Raw genomic sequence first — 18786 nt, 5'->3', positions numbered from 1 at the left:
ACAGACTTGGATCATGATGCTTTGGAGATGGTTGAGGTGATTCAGGATCGACTTCGTACAACCCAGTCCAAACAGAAGAGTTATGTAGATTGGAGGGTTCGCGATGTTGCATTCATGGTTAGGGAGCGGGTCTTGCTCCGGATTTCGTCCATGAATGGCGTTATGAGGTTCGGAAAGAAGGGCAAGTTGAGCCCTAGGTATATCGGGCCTTTTGAGATTCTTGAGAGGGTTAGAGAGGTAGCTTAAGGACTTGCACTACCACCTAGTCTCTCGGCAGTTCATCCAGTGTTCCATATTTCCATGCTTCAGAAGTATCATGGCGATCCGTCTCATGTGTTATACTTCAGCTCAGTCCAGTTGGACAAGGATATATCTTATGTTGAGGAGAGTGGCTATTTTGGACAGGCAGGTTCTAAAGATGAGGTCAAATAACATTACTTCAGTGAAGGTTCAGTAGAGGGGTCAGCCGATCGAGGATGCGACTTGGGAGACCGAGCAAGATATGTGCAGCCGTTATCCTCATCTTTTCACCACTTCAGGTATGTCTCTATACTCGTTCGAGGACGAACGATTGTTTTAAGAGGAGGAGGATGTAACAACCCAGTCGGTCATTTTGAGAGTATTATCCCTGATACCCTATTTACGGCTTCTTCTTTTTCATTTTATGCTTATGTGAATTGTGGGGAGGATTTGTTTTGGTTTTAGAGTGAAATGGGATACTTAGTCCCTAAATTGGAAATTTAAGTCCTAAGAATTTAACCATAGTTGGAACTGTGTGAAGACAACTTCTAAATGGAGTTTTTTGGTTCCGTTAGCTCCGTTGGGTGATTTTGGACTTAGAAGCGTGCCCAGGTTGTGATTTTGATGTACGTAGCTAAGTTAAGCTTGAAATGGCGAAAGTTGAATTTTTGGGAAGTTTGACCGGGAGTGAACTTTTTGATGTCAGGGTCAGATTCCGATTCTAGAAGTTGGAGTAGGTCCTTAATTTCAAATGAGACTTGTGTGCAAATTTTGAGGTCAATCAGACGTAATTTGATAGGTTTCGGCATCGGTTGTAAAAGTTTAAAGTTTCAAAGTTCATTAAGCGTGAATTGGGGTGTGATTCGTGTTTTTAGCATTGTTTGATGTGATTTAAAGGCTCGACTAAATTCGTATGATATTTTAGGACTTGTTGGTATATTCGATTGAGGTCCTGGGGGCCTCGGGTGTGTTTTGGATCATTATCTAACATACTTAGAGAAATGGCCGATACTGTTCTGTTTCTGGTGTCATCGCACCTGCGGTGGGATTGGCTGCAGGTGCGAGTTCACAGATGCGGGGATTATGAGTATGGCCAGTGGTCACAGGTGTGACTTATAAGACGCAGAAGCGGAGCTGCTTCTGTGGAAGTGTGATCACAGAAGCGGAATAGGTGAGGAAGTTGAGGTGGACAAGTTTCTCACAGAAGCGGACGTTTTAGCGCAGAAGTGCGTCCGCAGATGCGGAGGGGTTGTGCGCAGGTTGAGGCAAAGGTTTTAGGGGATTTCAGAGGAAACATTTGGGTAAGGGTTCTTGGCTCATTTTTTTATTAATATCCACTAATTCATCGTTAATTTCATCATGTAATTAAGGTTTTGGGTTGAGAAATTTGGGGGGAAAGTTGGAAAAGTTCTTAAACCGAATTTTGGAATTTTGATTGAGACTTTGGTATTAGCTTTGAGTAATTTTGGTATGGGTGAACTTGTGGTTGAATGTGTGTTCATATTTTGTGACTTTTATCCGATTCCGAGATGTGGGCTCACGTTAACCTTTTGGGAGGAATTTCTAATTTCTTGCTAAAGTCTTGATTTCATTAATTAGATTAGTTTCTTATAGCTATATTTATGGTATATAATTGATTTTGGCTAGATTTGGGTCATTCGGAGTCGGAAAGTCGAGGAAAAGGCATTCTTATTGACTGATTGAGCTTGGCTTGAGGTGAGTGACTTGCCTAACCTTGTGTGGGGGAAATATTCTTAGGATTTTGTACTATTGTGACAAGTTTGTGATATGTGAGTGCCGTGTACGCGAGGTGACAAGTGCGTACACGGGCTAATTATTGAAAACTGGTTTTAACTGAACAGTAACCTATTATATCTTAAATGAGTCATCCCAACATGTGCAGTTATCTTGTTTAGCCTAATATCGCATGTCTATGTGTCTTAAAGGTTTATTTGAAATCTGTGCAGCATGCTTAGTTGAATTTATGTCTTTCCTAGATTTGTATTTAGTCTTAAGATGTAGGATTTCTTGCTATTAATTATTGTTTCCATCGGTTTCTAGCTGTGTGTTTACTTTTGGGACTACGAGGCAGTACCTCGGGAGATCCCCTGTTGCATATTTACTTTTGGGACTACGAGGCGGTACCTCGGGAGATCCCATGTTGCATATTTACTTTTGAGACTACGAGGTTGTACCTCGGGAGATCCCCTATTGCATATTTACTTTGGGGGCTACGAGGCAGTACCTTAGGAGATCCCCTGTTGAGTATTTACTTTTGGGACTACGAGGCGGTACCTCGGAAGTGCCCCATGTTGTTTACCCCTATTTGCTATGTAGTTTCCTCTTCCGTATTTCTCGTTGTTAAATTCTTAGTCTTTTATCATAATACTATATGTTCTGCCTTAATTATTATATTCCAGTTGGGCCCTGACCTGACCTCATAACTACTCTACCGAGGTTAGGCTAGGCACTTACTGGATTGGTGTACTCATGCTACTCTTATGCACATGTTTTGTGTGCATACCCAGGTATCTCTTACCAGCCCCGCTATTAGTGGAGAGTCGTGTTGCTGCTATGGAGACTTCAAATTATATGTGCCAGCGTCCGCAGACCTCAGAGTCTCCCTCTATCCTTTTATGTTGTTCTTCTTTATTTTTCCTAGATACTGATGTATAGAGACAGTTAGAACAATTCCTTAGAGTTTGTGACTTGTGACTACCAGGTCTTTGGAGGAATGTTTATACTCAGAGTTGTTGCTTTTACTTGTATATGTCGAGCGGCAGTTTTTCCAGCTTTATCTATATATATACCTGATGTTGTTAATGTTTAGCCATTATATCTGTTATTATTTCAGTTGTTCCGCAACTATTAGGTTTACCTAGTCTTAGAGACTAGATGTCGTCACGACGTCTTACGGAGTGAGATTTGAGTCGTGACAATGCTAAGGCAGCCTGGACACCTATGGAGACAAATCAGAAGCTGACAGTTGCAGAATATGATAAACTGGTAGAAAATACAGATGATGCAATGCTTGAAGACAAAGGACAATAGATTGATTGGAAAATTGTTGTACCAGACATTAACTAGACTAGACATTGATTATGCAGTGCAAAGTCGAAGCCAATTTCTACAGGAACCAAATAAATCTCACTAGGATGTTGCTAGCAGGGTGGCAAGGTATTTAAAGAGACAACCAGGAATGGGGATTCTCTTAAGCAGTACGTAGTTAGATAAGATGACGGTCTTCTGTGATGCAGACTAGCATCATGCCCAAACTCAAGAAAATCGGTCTCACGATTTCTAATCAAATATGGGGAGTCCTTAGTTTCATGAAAGTCAAAGAAACAAAGCACTGTTTCAAGGAGTGCTGCAGAAGAAGAATACAGGAGTATGGCAAGTGCAGTCTCAGAACCGGTCTAGTTAGTGGCCTTGTTGAAGGAGATAGGAGCAGAAGTAACAATGCCAGTGGAATTTTACAGTGATAGTAAAGAAGCACTACAAATAGCAGCCAATCCGATTTTTCATGAGAGGACTAAGCATATTAAAATACATTGGCACTTCATCACAGAGAAAATCAAGCTGGGATTGATTAGAACACAATATGTGAATTCAAAGGAACAACTAGGAGATATCTTGACTAAAGGGTTGGCCAGAACACAACATGGATCTTTGGTTGGCAAGCTGGGAGTACTTAACATCTTTGCACCACCCAACTTGAGAGGGAGTATGGAAATAGTTGTTACTTAGTGAGGGACATAATTGTAAATAACAGTAGTAATTAATTAGTGATCAGTTAGTCGGTCAGCTGAATAGATGTTAGTTATATGTCTTAGTATATATAGTGTTAGGTACAACTATAACAGATTAGATTTTCATTTTGATTCTTACATCGAAATGAGAATGGTTTATCTCCCACATTTCTCTCTCTAATGGTAAGAACAAATTAGTAGAGGTGTCAATGGATATTTAAAACCCAACTAAATCGATTGAACTGTACCGTATCGAATCGATTTTTAGGTTTCTTTTAATAAAACCGTAGGTTTTTATATAAATCTATAATCGTACCGATAATTAGGGTAGATTTTTTATTTTATAAAAATAAATCAAAAAAATACCGAACCGTACCGAATAAATTTACATAAAAAAATATTTATATATTAAAGTTTAAAAATAATAAAGCATTAAACTTTTCCTTGGGCCTTGAAATTATAAAAATGATTACAAGCCAACAAGTAATTAAACTCAAAATCCTAATTTTCAAACCTATTATACTACTTTTATTGAAACTAAATTATTTCCTGCATATTCATTAGCAAGACACAACGTATTTTAGCGATTATGGGTAGTAAACTACATTGTATTAAATATGTTTCCTTTCGTATGATTTAAATTTATATTTTTAAATATTTAATCTTTTATATACTTTATTCTTGAGTCCCAACTTATTTAATATATTTCCACTCGTGTGATTTATATTTCTTTTGTCTTTTCTTAGTTTCTTTTGCGTTGCTGTAGAAGTTGATGGATCTATACTCTGGCCATCTTTCATATTTTCTTAATTCATCACCCTTTAAATAGTAAAAATGACTAGAGAGTTTTGTTAAGTCCTATAAAAGTACGTATATTATTGTATTCTGCTTCCACTACTCACTTTTACATGGCATTTAAAGAAATACCGAAAATTAACCCAACCGTACCGATACCGAAGAGAAACCGACATGATTGGTACGGTTTCTAAAAGTCTAATTTTGGTTAATAGAATAACCGAAAAATTGGTATGGTACAAATTTTATAAAATAACCGGTCGAACCGAACCATTGACACCCCTACAAATTAGGGTTCTTTATCCCTGCCCTTCACATAATTTCTCAGGTAGTACTAGGGGAAAATCCTGTGATGGTAGAGGTAGATCTTTCCATTGTTCAAGCCAAAGTTGTAGGGATGGATGCGACAAATCATGAAGTTATCGGACCTGCTTTGAAGTTAGACAATTAACATTGTACCTTTCTAGACAAGGAAGATGAAGTAGAATTGTTAAAGAAGATGTTGCTGATGTAGAATTGTAGATACTAGACAATATGAGCTTATTGACAAAGGAAATGGGTACACGACCGAGAATCCAAAACGAGTACTTGCAAAACCAGATGTAGTGGAAGAGATCTATGTTATTTCTATTTCTAAAGATTATGTATTTTTTCCTGATTCGTAAGACATGGATGCAAGTCCTCTCAACTGGGATAGTGATACATCAGAAATGCATCCATCCATAGCTGGTGGTAGTGAGTTAACGGGCCTTTAAACTCTGCAGAATGGGATAGCCTGCTGTTTTTGTTGTTAATGATCCATTTCTGGTGGTTTTTAGATCATCACACATCCTTGTTGTGGGTCCTGCTGTGCCAAGATCTTTTGCTCTAGCTAATTCCAATAAGATATCAAAGGATGGTGTTAAAGATTTATCTCGTCGAGTTGCAAGCTCCTTAAGTGAAACTTCTATTCAGGATATTCAGGAAATAAAGAAAGACACGACAATTGCTGAGAAGTATTTAGGGAGAGTTGAGTTCCCTAAAGACAACTTTTATCTTGCTACAAATTCAACATTTTTTAGTTAAGAATCACTTCGCCTATTTTTTCATTCCCAAAGTGTCCCATACTAGCCTTTGCCCATTTGGAATAATCATGAGAACTAGACAGTTTGAGAAGTCTTTAATGATTTCAAACAGGATTGGAACTTATCTATATATATACATGTTGTTGTTAAAGTTTAGCCATTATTTCTGTTATTATTTAGGTTATTCCGTAACTGTTAAGCTTACCTAGTCTTAGAGACTAGGTGTCGTCACGACGTCTTACGAAGGGATATTTGGGTCGTTACAAGTTGGTATCAGAACTCTAGGTTCATTAGTATTATGAGTCACACGCGGGTTTAGTAGAGTCTCGCGGATCGATACGGAGACGTCTGTACTTATCTACAAGAGGCTATGGAACTGTTAGGAAAATTTCGCTTCTTTGATTTCTTGTCGTGCGAAATTGTTGACTTCGGAATTCTAAACTTCTGTCTTATATTCTCTCACAGATGGTGAGGACACATACAACCAGATCTGATGATCAGGCACCCGCGCCCCCTGCTAGATCCGTGAGAGGGTCCGGAGCTGGGGTAGAGGCCGATGACATCCACGTGGTGCAGCTAGAGCACCCCGCAAGAGCTGCTACAGAGGAGCCACCAGTACCTCAAGTCGAAGCACAGAAACCTGAGACACCTGTTGCTGCACCAGCCCTCCATGAGACTCTAGCCCAGTTTCTGAGCATATTCAGCACCTTGGCTAAGGCTGGATTGATCCCACTTACTCCAGGCACATCTCAGGCTAGGGTAGGAGCACAAACTCTCACCGCCTGCACCTAGAGCAGCGAGTTCAGGCCGACCAAGTTCCAGAGGTCATACTAGTGCAGCTGGTAGCCCCAGTTCGGCCCGAGGGTAGGGCAACAGTTTATGAGGAGGAGGAGCTCAGGCTCGAGAGGTACAAGAAGTACCACCCTCCTACTTTTAGTGGCATGGCATCAGAGGATGCCCAGGGTTTTCTTGAGTGTCACCATATCCTCCGTACTATGGGTGTAGCATAGTCGAGTAGGGTTTCTTACACTACGTTCCAGCTTAGAGGAGCGGCCTATCAGTGGTGGCATGCTTATGAGTTGGGTACTCCGGCCAAGGCAGCTTTGCTCACTTGGACTCAGTTCTCGGATATGTTGTTGAGGGAGTATGTTCCCCGGAGTCTCAAAGATGCATGGCGCGTAGAGTTTGAGCAGTTGCGCCAGGCTTCTATGACTGTGTCAGAGAATGCGGTTCGGTTCAGTTATTTGGCTAGGCATGCACCATCCTTGGTTGCTGCAGTTTGAGAGAGGGTCCGTCGATTTATCGAGGGGCTCAACCCCAGTATCAGACTTAACATGGCCCGAGAGTTTGAGATGGATATTGCATACCAGCAGGTTGTGGGGATTGCTAGGAGATTTGAGGATATGCTGACTTGGGAGAGAGGAGAGAGAGGCCAAGAGGTCTCGAGAGTCTAGCACTTATAGTGGTACTCGTTCCCCAACGGTAGCTCGTCATAGTAGGGGTTATGTGAGCCGCCCTGTTCATTCAGCACTTCCAGTCGCTAGCGGTATTTCGGCCCCTCCTAGGCCCCAGTATCCTTATTATGCACCACCATTGTCTAGTGCACCTCCTGCACGGGGTGCTTTCAGCGGTCAGTCCAGACGACCTGGCTCGAGCCAGCCACAGCAGCCATGCCCTCCCAGAACGTATTTTGAGTGTGGAGACACTCGCCATATGGTGAGGGATTGCACCAGACTTAGGAGGGGTGCACCTCCACAGACTACTCAGGCACCGGGTGCTCCACCAGGTCCTCAGGCTATGATTACAGCACCAACTACCACTCCACCTGCTCAGCCAGCTCGAGGTGGAGGTCGGGCAGGTAGAGGTTGCTCTAGAGGGGAAGGCCAGGCCAAATATTATGCTCTTCCTTCTCGTACAGAGGTAGTCGCATCTGACTCTGTCATTATAGGTATTGTTCCGATCTATCATAGAGATGCATCAGTCTTATTTGATTCAAGCTCCACTTATTCATGTATGTCATCTTATTTTGCCCCATATTTGGGCGTATCCCGTGATTCTTTGAGTTCTCCTGTTTATGGGTCTACACCTGTGGGAGATTCTATTGTTGTTGACCGTGTATATCGGTCGTGTTTGGTTGTTAAGGCTCAACGAATGGTTGAGAAGGGGTGTGATGCGTATCTAGCTTATGTGAGAGATGTCAATATTAATACTCCTACCGTTGAGTCAGTTCTGGTATTGAGGGATTATCCAGGTGTATATCCAGCTGATCTTTCGAGCATGCCGCCCGATAGGGATATCGAATTTGGTATTGATTTATTACCGGGCACTCAGCACATCTCTATTCCTCCATATCGTATGGCTCCTCCTAAGTTGAAGGAGTTGAAGGAGCAGTTACAGGAGTTGCTTAATAAGGGCTTCATTCGACCCAGTGTGTCACCTTAGGGGTGCTCCGGACTTGTTTGTGAAGAAGAAGGATGGTTCTATGCGTATGTGCATTGATTATTGCCAGTTGAACAAAGTTACAGTGAAGAACAGGTATTTGTTGCCTCGTATTGATGACATATTTGATCAGTTACAGGTTGCCAGAGTTTTTTCCAAGATTGACTTACATTCAAGCTATCATTAATTGAATATTCGAGAGCCAGATATCCCGAAGACTTCTTTTAGGACTCGGTATGGTCACTACGAGTTCCTTGTGATGTCATTTGGGCTGACCAATGCCCCAGCAGCATTCATGTGTTTGATGCACAGTGTGTTCCAGCCCTATCTTGACTCATTCGTCATCGTGTTTATTGACGACATTCTGGTGTACCCCCGAAGTTGGGAGGATCATGAGCAGCACCTAAGGACTGTGCTCCAAACCTTGAGAGAAAGAAGTTATATTCAAAATTCTCAAAGTGTCAGTTTTGGCTAGACAGTGGCATTTTTGGGTCATGTAGTGTCGAGTGATGGGATCAAGGTGGATCCGAAGAAGGTTGAGGCAGTACAGAGTTGGCCCAAACCGTCCTCAGCTATGGAGATCCGGAGTTTTCTCAGTTTGGCGGGGTAATGACGTCGATTTGTAGAGGGATTCTCATCTATTACAGCACCTATGACCAGGCTGACCCAGAAGGATGCTCCGTTCATGTGGACAGAGGAGTGTGAGGAGAGCTTTCAAAGTCTTAAGAAAGCTTTGACTATGGCCCCAGTATTGGTATTGCCTACAGGTTCGGGGTCTTATACTGTATATTGTGATACGTTGCGGATTGGTCTCGACGTGGTGTTGATGCAGGACGGTAGGGTGATTGCCTACGCGTCTAGACAGCTGAAGGTGCATGAAAATAACTATCTTGTCCATGACCTTGAGTTAGAAGCTATTGTTCATGCCTTGAAGATTTGGAGGCATTATTTGTACGGTATCCCTTGTGAGATCTACACCGATCACCAGACTTTGCAGCATCTGTTCAAACAGAAGGATCTTAACTTGCGTCAGCGGAGGTGGTTGGAACTTCTTAAGTATTATGATATCACTATTCTATACCATCCCGATAAGGCCAATGTGGTGGCCGATGCCTTGAGTCGTCGGGTGGAGAGTTTGGGCAGCTTAGCATATCTTCCAACAGCAGAGAGGCCATTGCCATTGGATGTTCAGGCTTTGGCCAACCAGTTTGTTAGATTGGATATTTCTGATCCGAGTCGAGTTTTGCCTTGTGTGGTCTCTCAGTCTTCTCTTTATGATTTTATCAGGGAGCGTCAGTATGATGACCCTCATCTGTTTGTCCTTAAGGACACGGTTCAGCACGGTGATGCTAAGGAGGTCACTATAGGGGATGATGGTGCATTGAGGATGCAGGGCAGGCTATGTGTGCACAATGTAGATGGTTTGCGTGAGTTGATTCTCCATGGGGCTCACAGTTTGCCGTACTCCATTCATCCAGGTGCCGCGAAGATGTATCAGGACTTGAGACAGCATTATCGGTGGAGGAGAATGAAGAAGGACATAGTAGAGTATGTAGCTCGGTGTCTAAATTGCTAGCAAGTGAAGTATGAGCATCAGCGGCCAGGTGGATTGCTTCAGAAGCTAGAGATTCCGGAGTGGAAATGGGAGCGGATCACTATGAATTTTGTTGTTAGACTCCCACGGACTCAGAGGAAGTTCGATGCATTTTGGGTGATTGTGGATAGGTTGATCAAGTCGGCTCATTTCATTCCAGTGATGACTACTTATTCTTCCGAGCATCTGGCTCGTGTTTATATCCGCGAGATTGTAATACTTCATGGCATACCGGTATCTATCATCTCTGACCAGGGCACGCAGTTTACATCGCGGTTCTGGAGGGCCGTACAACATGAGTTGGGTACTCGGGTTGAGTTGAGCATAACATTTCACCCTCAGACGGATGGACAGTCCGAGCACACTATTCAGATATTGGAGGATATGCTATGTTCATGTGTGATGGAGTTTGGGGGTTCTTGGGATCAGTTATTGCCACTCGCTGAGGTTTTCTACAACAACAGTTATCAGTCTAGCATTTAGATGGCACCGTATGAGGCTTTGTATGATAGGCGGTGTCGGTCTCCAGTGTGTTGGTTCGACACGGGCAAGGCTAGGCTATTGGGTACAGACTTGGATCATGATGCTTTGGAGATGGTTGAGGTGATTCAGGATCGACTTCGTACAACCCAGTCCAAACAGAAGAGTTATGTAGATTGGAGGGTTCGCGATGTTGCATTCATGGTTAGGGAGCGGGTCTTGCTCCGGATTTCGTCCATGAATGGCGTTATGAGGTTCGGAAAGAAGGGCAAGTTGAGCCCTAGGTATATCGGGCCTTTTGAGATTCTTGAGAGGGTTAGAGAGGTAGCTTAAGGACTTGCACTACCACCTAGTCTCTCGGCAGTTCATCCAGTGTTCCATATTTCCATGCTTCGGAAGTATCACGGCGATCCGTCTCATGTGTTATACTTCAGCTCAGTCCAGTTGGACAAGGATATATCTTATGTTGAGGAGAGTGGCTATTTTGGACAGGCAGGTTCTAAAGATAAGGTCAAATAACATTACTTCAGTGAAGGTTCAGTAGAGGGGTCAGCCGGTCGAGGATGCGACTTGGGAGACCGAGCAAGATATGTGCAGCCGTTATCCTCATCTTTTCACCACTTCAGGTATGTCTCTATACTCGTTCGAGGACGAACGATTGTTTTAAGAGGAGGAGGATGTAACAACCCAGTCGGTCATTTTGAGAGTATTATCCCTGATACCCTATTTACGGCTTCCTCTTTTTCATTTTATGCTTATGTGAATTGTCGGGAGGATTTGTTTTGGTTTTAGAGTGAAATGGGATACTTAGTCCCTAAATTGGAAATTTAAGTCCTAAGAATTTAACCATAGTTGGAACTGTGTGAAGACAACTTCTAAATGGAGTTTTGTCGGTTCCGTTAGCTCCGTTGGGTGATTTTGGACTTAGAAGCGTGCCCAGGTTGTGATTTTGCTGTACGTAGCTAAATTAAGCTTGAAATGGCGAAAGTTGAATTTTTGGGAAGTTTGACCGGGAGTGAACTTTTTGATGTCGGGGTCAGATTCCGATTCTAGAAGTTGGAGTAGGTCCTTAATTTCAAATGAGACTTGTGTGCAAATTTTGAGGTCAATCAGACGTAATTTGATAGGTTTCGGTATTGGTTGTAGAAGTTTAAAGTTTCAAAGTTCATTAAGCGTGAATTGGGGTGTGATTCGTGTTTTTAGCATTGTTTGATGTGATTTAAAGGCTCGACTAAATTCGTATGATGTTTTAGGACTTGTTAGTATATTCGATTGAGGTCCTGGGGGCCTCGGGTGTGTTTTGGATCATTATCTACCATACTTAGAGAAATGGCTGATACTGTTCTGTTTCTGGTGTCATCGCACCTGCGGTGGGATTGGCTGCAGGTGCGAGTTCATAGATGCGGGGATTATGAGTATGGCCAGTGGTCGCAGGTGCGACTTATAAGACTTAGAAGCGGAGCCGCTTCTGTGGAAGTGTGATCACAGAAGCGGAATAGGTGAGGAAGTTGAGGTGGACAAGTTTCTCACAGAAGCGGACGTTTTAGCGCAGAAGTGCGTCCGCAGATGCGGAGGGGTTGTGCGCAGGTTGAGGCAAAGGTTTTAGGGGATTTCAGAGGAAACATTTGGGTAAGGGTTCTTGGCTCATTTTTTATTAATATCCACTAATTCATCGTTAATTTCATCATGTAATTAAGGTTTTGGGTTGAGAAATTTGGGGGGAAAGTTGGAAAAGTTCTTAAACCGAATTTTGGGATTTTGATTGAGACTTTGGTATCAGCTTTGAGTATATTTGGTATGGGTGAACTTGTGGTTGAATGTGTGTTCATATTTTGTGACTTTTATCCGATTCCGAGATGTGGGCTCACGTTAACCTTTTGGGAGGAATTTCTAATTTCTTGCTAAAGTCTTGATTTCATTAATTAGATTAGTTTCTTATAGCTATATTTATGGTATATAATTGATTTTGGCTAGATTTGGGTCATTCGGAGTTGGAAAGTCGAGGAAAAGGCATTCTTATTGACTGATTGAGCTTGGCTTGAGGTGAGTGACTTGCCTAACCTTGTGTGGGGGAAATCTCCTTAGGATTTTGTACTATTGTGGCAAGTTTGTGATATGTGAGTGCCGTGTACGCGAGGTGACAAGTGCGTACACGGGCTAATTATTGAAAACTGGTTTTAACTGAACAGTAACCTATTATATCTTAAATGAGTCATCCCAACATGTGCAGTTATCCTGTTTAACCTAATATCGCATGTCTATGTGTCTTAAAGGTTTATTTGAAATCTGTGCAGCATGCTTAGTTGAATTTATGTCTTTCCTAGATTTGTATTTAGTCTTAAGATGTAGGATTTCTTGCTATTAATTATTGTTTCCATCAGTTTCTAGCTGTGTGTTTACTTTTGGGACTACGAGGCAGTACCTCGGGAGATCCCCTGTTGCATATTTACTTTTGGGACTACGAGGCGGTACCTCGGGAGATCCCATGTTGCATATTTACTTTTGGGACTACGAGGTTGTACCTCGGGAGATCCCCTATTGCATATTTACTTTGGGGGCTACGAGGCAGTACCTTAGGAGATCCCCTGTTGAGTATTTACTTTTGGGACTACGAGGCGGTACCTCGGAAGTGCCCCATGTTGTTTACCCCTATTTGCTATGTAGTTTCCTCTTCCGTATTTCTCGTTGTTAAATTCTTAGTCTTTTATCATAATACTATATGTTCTGCCTTAATTATTATATTCCAGTTGGGCCCTGACCTGACCTCGTCACTACTCTACCGAGGTTAGGCTAGGCACTTACTGGATTGGTGTACTCATGCTACTCTTATGCACATGTTTTGTGTGCATACCCAGGTATCTCTTACCAGCCCCGCTATTAGTGGAGAGTCGTGTTGCTGCTACGGAGACTTCAAGTTATATGTGCCAGCGTCCGCAGACCTCAGAGTGTCCCTCTATCCTTTTATGTTGTTCTTCTTTATTTTTCCTAGATACTGATGTATAGAGACAGTTAGAACAATTCCTTAGAGTTTGTGACTTGTGACTACCAGGTCTTTGGAGGAATGTTTATACTCAGAGTTGTTGCTTTTACTTGTATATGTCGAGCGGCAGTTTTTCCAGCTTTATCTATATATATACCTGATGTTGTTAATGTTTAGCCATTATATCTGTTATTATTTCAGTTGTTCCGCAACTATTAGGTTTACCTAGTCTTAGAGACTAGATGTCGTCACGACATCTTACGGAGTGAGATTTGAGTCGTGACAATGCTAAGGCAGCCTGGACACCTATGGAGACAAATCAGAAGCTGACAGTTGCAGAATATGATAAACTGGTAGAAAATACAGATGATGCAATGCTTGAAGACAAAGGACAATAGATTGATTGGAAAATTGTTGTACCAGACATTAACTAGACTAGACATTGATTATGCAGTGCAAAGTCGAAGCCAATTTCTACAGGAACCAAATAAATCTCACTAGGATGTTGCTAGCAGGGTGGCAAGGTATTTAAAGAGACAACCAGGAATGGGGATTCTCTTAAGCAGTACGTAGTTAGATAAGATGACGGTCTTCTGTGATGCAGACTAGCATCATGCCCAAACTCAAGAAAATCGATCTCACGATTTCTAATCAAATATGGGGAGTCCTTAGTTTCATGAAAGTCAAAGAAACAAAGCACTGTTTCAAGGAGTGCTGCAGAAGAAGAATACAGGAGTATGGCAAGTGCAGTCTCAGAACCGGTCTAGTTAGTGGCCTTGTTGAAGGAGATAGGAGCAGAAGTAACAATGCCAGTGGAATTGTACAGTGATAGTAAAGAAGCACTACAAATAGCAGCCAATCCGATTTTTCATGAGAGGACTAAGCATATTAAAATACATTGGCACTTCATCACAGAGAAAATCAAGCTGGGATTGATTAGAACACAATATGTGAATTCAAAGGAACAACTAGGAGATATCTTGACTAAAGGGTTGGCCAGAACACAACATGGATCTTTGGTTGGCAAGCTGGGAGTACTTAACATCTTTGCACCACCCAACTTGAGAGGGAGTATGGAAATAGTTGTTACTTAGTGAGGGACATAATTGTAAATAACAGTAGTAATTAATTAGTGATCAGTTAGTCGGTCAGCTGAATAGATGTTAGTTATATGTCTTAGTATATATAGTGTTAGGTACAACTATAACAGATTAGATTTTCATTTTGATTCTTACATCGAAATGAGAATGGTTTATCTCCCACATTTCTCTCTCTAATGGTAAGAACAAATTAGTAGAGGTGTCAATGGATATTTAAAACCCAACTAAATCGATTGAACTGTACCGTATCGAATCGATTTTTAGGTTTCTTTTAATAAAACCGTAGGTTTTTATATAAATCTATAATCGTACCGATAATTAGGGTAGATTTTTTATTTTATAAAAATAAATCAAAAAAATACCGAACCGTACCGAATAAATTTACATAAAAAAATATTTATATATTAAAGTTTAAAAATAATAAAGCATTAAACTTTTCCTTGGGCCTTGAAATTATAAAAATGATTACAAGCCAACAAGTAATTAAACTCAAAATCCTAATTTTCAAACCTATTATACTACTTTTATTGAAACTAAATTATTTCCTACATATTCATTAGCAAGACACAACGTATTTTAGCGATTATGGGTAGTAAACTACATTGTATTAAATATGTTTCCTTTCGTATGATTTAAATTTATATTTTTAAATATTTAATCTTTTATATACTTTATTCTTGAGTCCCAACTTATTTAATATATTTCCACTCGTGTGATTTATATTTCTTTTGTCTTTTCTTAGTTTCTTTTGCATTGCTGTAGAAGTTGATGGATCTATACTCTGGCCATCTTTCATATTTTCTTAATTCATCACCCTTTAAATAGTAAAAATGACTAGAGAGTTTTGTTAAGTCCTATAAAAGTACGTATATTATTGTATTCTGCTTCCACTACTCACTTTTACATGGCATTTAAAGAAATACCGAAAATTAACCCAACCGTACCGATACCGAAGAGAAACCGACATGATTGGTACGGTTTCTAAAAGTCTAATTTTGGTTAATAGAATAACCGAAAAATTGGTATGGTACAAATTTTATAAAATAACCGGTCGAACCGAACCATTGACACCCCTACAAATTAGGGTTCTTTATCCCTGCCCTTCACATAATTTCTCAGGTAGTACTAGGGGAAAATCCTGTGATGGTAGAGGTAGATCTTTCCATTGTTCAAGCCAAAGTTGTAGGGATGGATGCGACAAATCATGAAGTTATCGGACCTGCTTTGAAGTTAGACAATTAACATTGTACCTTTCTAGACAAGGAAGATGAAGTAGAATTGTTAAAGAAGATGTTGCTGATGTAGAATTGTAGATACTAGACAATATGAGCTTATTGACAAAGGAAATGGGTACACGACCGAGAATCCAAAACGAGTACTTGCAAAACCAGATGTAGTGGAAGAGATCTATGTTATTTCTATTTCTAAAGATTATGTATTTTTTCCTGATTCGTAAGACATGGATGCAAGTCCTCTCAACTGGGATAGTGATACATCAGAAATGCATCCATCCATAGCTGGTGGTAGTGAGTTAACGGGCCTTTAAACTCTGCAGAATGGGATAGCCTGCTGTTTTTGTTGTTAATGATCTATTTCTGGTGGTTTTTAGATCATCACACATCCTTGTTGTGGGTCCTGCTGTGCCAAGATCTTTTGCTCTAGCTAATTCCAATAAGATATCAAAGGATGGTGTTAAAGATTTATCTCGTCGAGTTGCAAGCTCCTTAAGTGAAACTTCTATTCAGGATATTCAGGAAATAAAGAAAGACACGACAATTGCTGAGAAGTATTTAGGGAGAGTTGAGTTCCCTAAAGACAACTTTTATCTTGCTACAAATTCAACATTTTTTAGTTAAGAATCACTTCGCCTATTTTTTCATTCCCAAAGTGTCCCATACTAGCCTTTGCCCATTTGGAATAATCATGAGAACTAGACAGTTTGAGAAGTCTTTAATGATTTCAAACAGGATTGGAACTTATCTATATATATACATGTTGTTGTTAAAGTTTAGCCATTATTTCTGTTATTATTTAGGTTATTCCGTAACTGTTAAGCTTACCTAGTCTTAGAGACTAGGTGTCGTCACGACGTCTTACGAAGGGATATTTGGGTCGTTACAAGTTGGTATCAGAACTCTAGGTTCATTAGTATTATGAGTCACACGCGGGTTTAGTAGAGTCTCGCGGATCGATACGGAGACGTCTGTACTTATCTACAAGAGGCTATGAAACTGTTAGGAAAATTTCGCTTCTTTGATTTCTTGTCGTGCGAAATTGTTGACTTCGGAATTCTAAACTTCTGTCTTATATTCTCTCACAGATGGTGAGGACACATACAACCAGATCTGATGATCAGGCACCCGCGCCCCCTGCTAGATCCGTGAGAGGGTCCGGAGCTGGGGTAGAGGCCGATGACATCCACGTGGTGCACCCAGAGCACCCCGCAAGAGCTGCTACAGAGGAGCCACCAGTACCTCAAGTCGAAGCGCAGAAACCTGAGACACCTGTTGCTGCACCAGCCCTCCATGAGACTCTAGCCCAGTTTCTGAGCATATTCAGCACCTTGGCTAAGGCTGGATTGATCCCACTTACTCCAGGCACATCTCAGGCTAGGGTAGGAGCACAAACTCTCACCGCCTGCACCTAGAGCAGCGAGTTCAGGCCGACCAAGTTCCAGAGGTCATACTAGTGCAGCTGGTAGCCCCAGTTCGGCCCGAGGGTAGGGCAACAGTTTATGAGGAGGAGGAGCTCAGGCTCGAGAGGTACAAGAAGTACCACCCTCCTACTTTTAGTGGCATGGCATCAGAGGATGCCCAGGGTTTTCTTGAGTGTCACCATATCCTCCGTACTATGGGTGTAGCATAGTCGAGTAGGGTTTCTTACACTACGTTCCAGCTTAGAGGAGCGGCCTATCAGTGGTGGCATGCTTATGAGTTGGGTACTCCGGCCAAGGCAGCTTTGCTCACTTGGACTCAGTTCTCGGATATGTTGTTGAGGGAGTATGTTCCCCGGAGTCTCAAAGATGCATGGCGCGTAGAGTTTGAGCAGTTGCGCCAGGCTTCTATGACTGTGTCAGAGAATGCGGTTCGGTTCAGTTATTTGGCTAGGCATGCACCATCCTTGGTTGCTGCAGTTTGAGAGAGGGTCCGTCGATTTATCGAGGGGCTCAACCCCAGTATCAGACTTAACATGGCCCGAGAGTTTGAGATGGATATTGCATACCAGCAGGTTGTGGGGATTGCTAGGAGATTTGAGGATATGCTGACTTGGGAGAGAGGAGAGAGAGGCCAAGAGGTCTCGAGAGTCTAGCACTTATAGTGGTACTCGTTCCCCAACGGTAGCTCGTCATAGTAGGGGTTATGTGAGCCGCCCTGTTCATTCAGCACTTCCAGTCGCTAGCGGTATTTCGGCCCCTCCTAGGCCCCAGTATCCTTATTATGCACCACCATTGTCTAGTGCACCTCCTGCACGGGGTGCTTTCAGCGGTCAGTCCAGACGACCTGGCTCGAGCCAGCCACAGCAGCCATGCCCTCCCAGAACGTATTTTGAGTGTGGAGACACTCGCCATATGGTGAGGGATTGCACCAGACTTAGGAGGGGTGCACCTCCACAGACTACTCAGGCACCGGGTGCTCCACCAGGTCCTCAGGCTATGATTACAGCACCAACTACCACTCCACCTGCTCAGCCAGCTCGAGGTGGAGGTCGGGCAGGTAGAGGTTGCTCTAGAGGGGAAGGCCAGGCCAAATATTATGCTCTTCCTTCTCGTACAGAGGTAGTCGCATCTGACTCTGTCATTATAGGTATTGTTCCGATCTATCATAGAGATGCATCAGTCTTATTTGATTCAAGCTCCACTTATTCATGTATGTCATCTTATTTTGCCCCATATTTGGGCGTATCCCGTGATTCTTTGAGTTCTCCTGTTTATGGGTCTACACCTGTGGGAGATTCTATTGTTGTTGACCGTGTATATCGGTCGTGTTTGGTTGTTAAGGCTCAACGAATGGTTGAGAAGGGGTGTGATGCGTATCTAGCTTATGTGAGAGATGTCAATATTAATACTCCTACCGTTGAGTCAGTTCTGGTATTGAGGGATTATCCAGGTGTATATCCAGCTGATCTTTCGAGCATGCCGCCCGATAGGGATATCGAATTTGGTATTGATTTATTACCGGGCACTCAGCACATCTCTATTCCTCCATATCGTATGGCTCCTCCTAAGTTGAAGGAGTTGAAGGAGCAGTTACAGGAGTTGCTTAATAAGGGCTTCATTCGACCCAGTGTGTCACCTTAGGGGTGCTCCGGACTTGTTTGTGAAGAAGAAGGATGGTTCTATGCGTAT

This window comes from Nicotiana tomentosiformis, chromosome 8 (genome assembly GCF_000390325.3).
Source record: "Nicotiana tomentosiformis chromosome 8, ASM39032v3, whole genome shotgun sequence".
NCBI lineage: Eukaryota > Viridiplantae > Streptophyta > Magnoliopsida > Solanales > Solanaceae > Nicotiana > Nicotiana tomentosiformis.
This window is presented reverse-complemented; position numbering follows the sequence as displayed.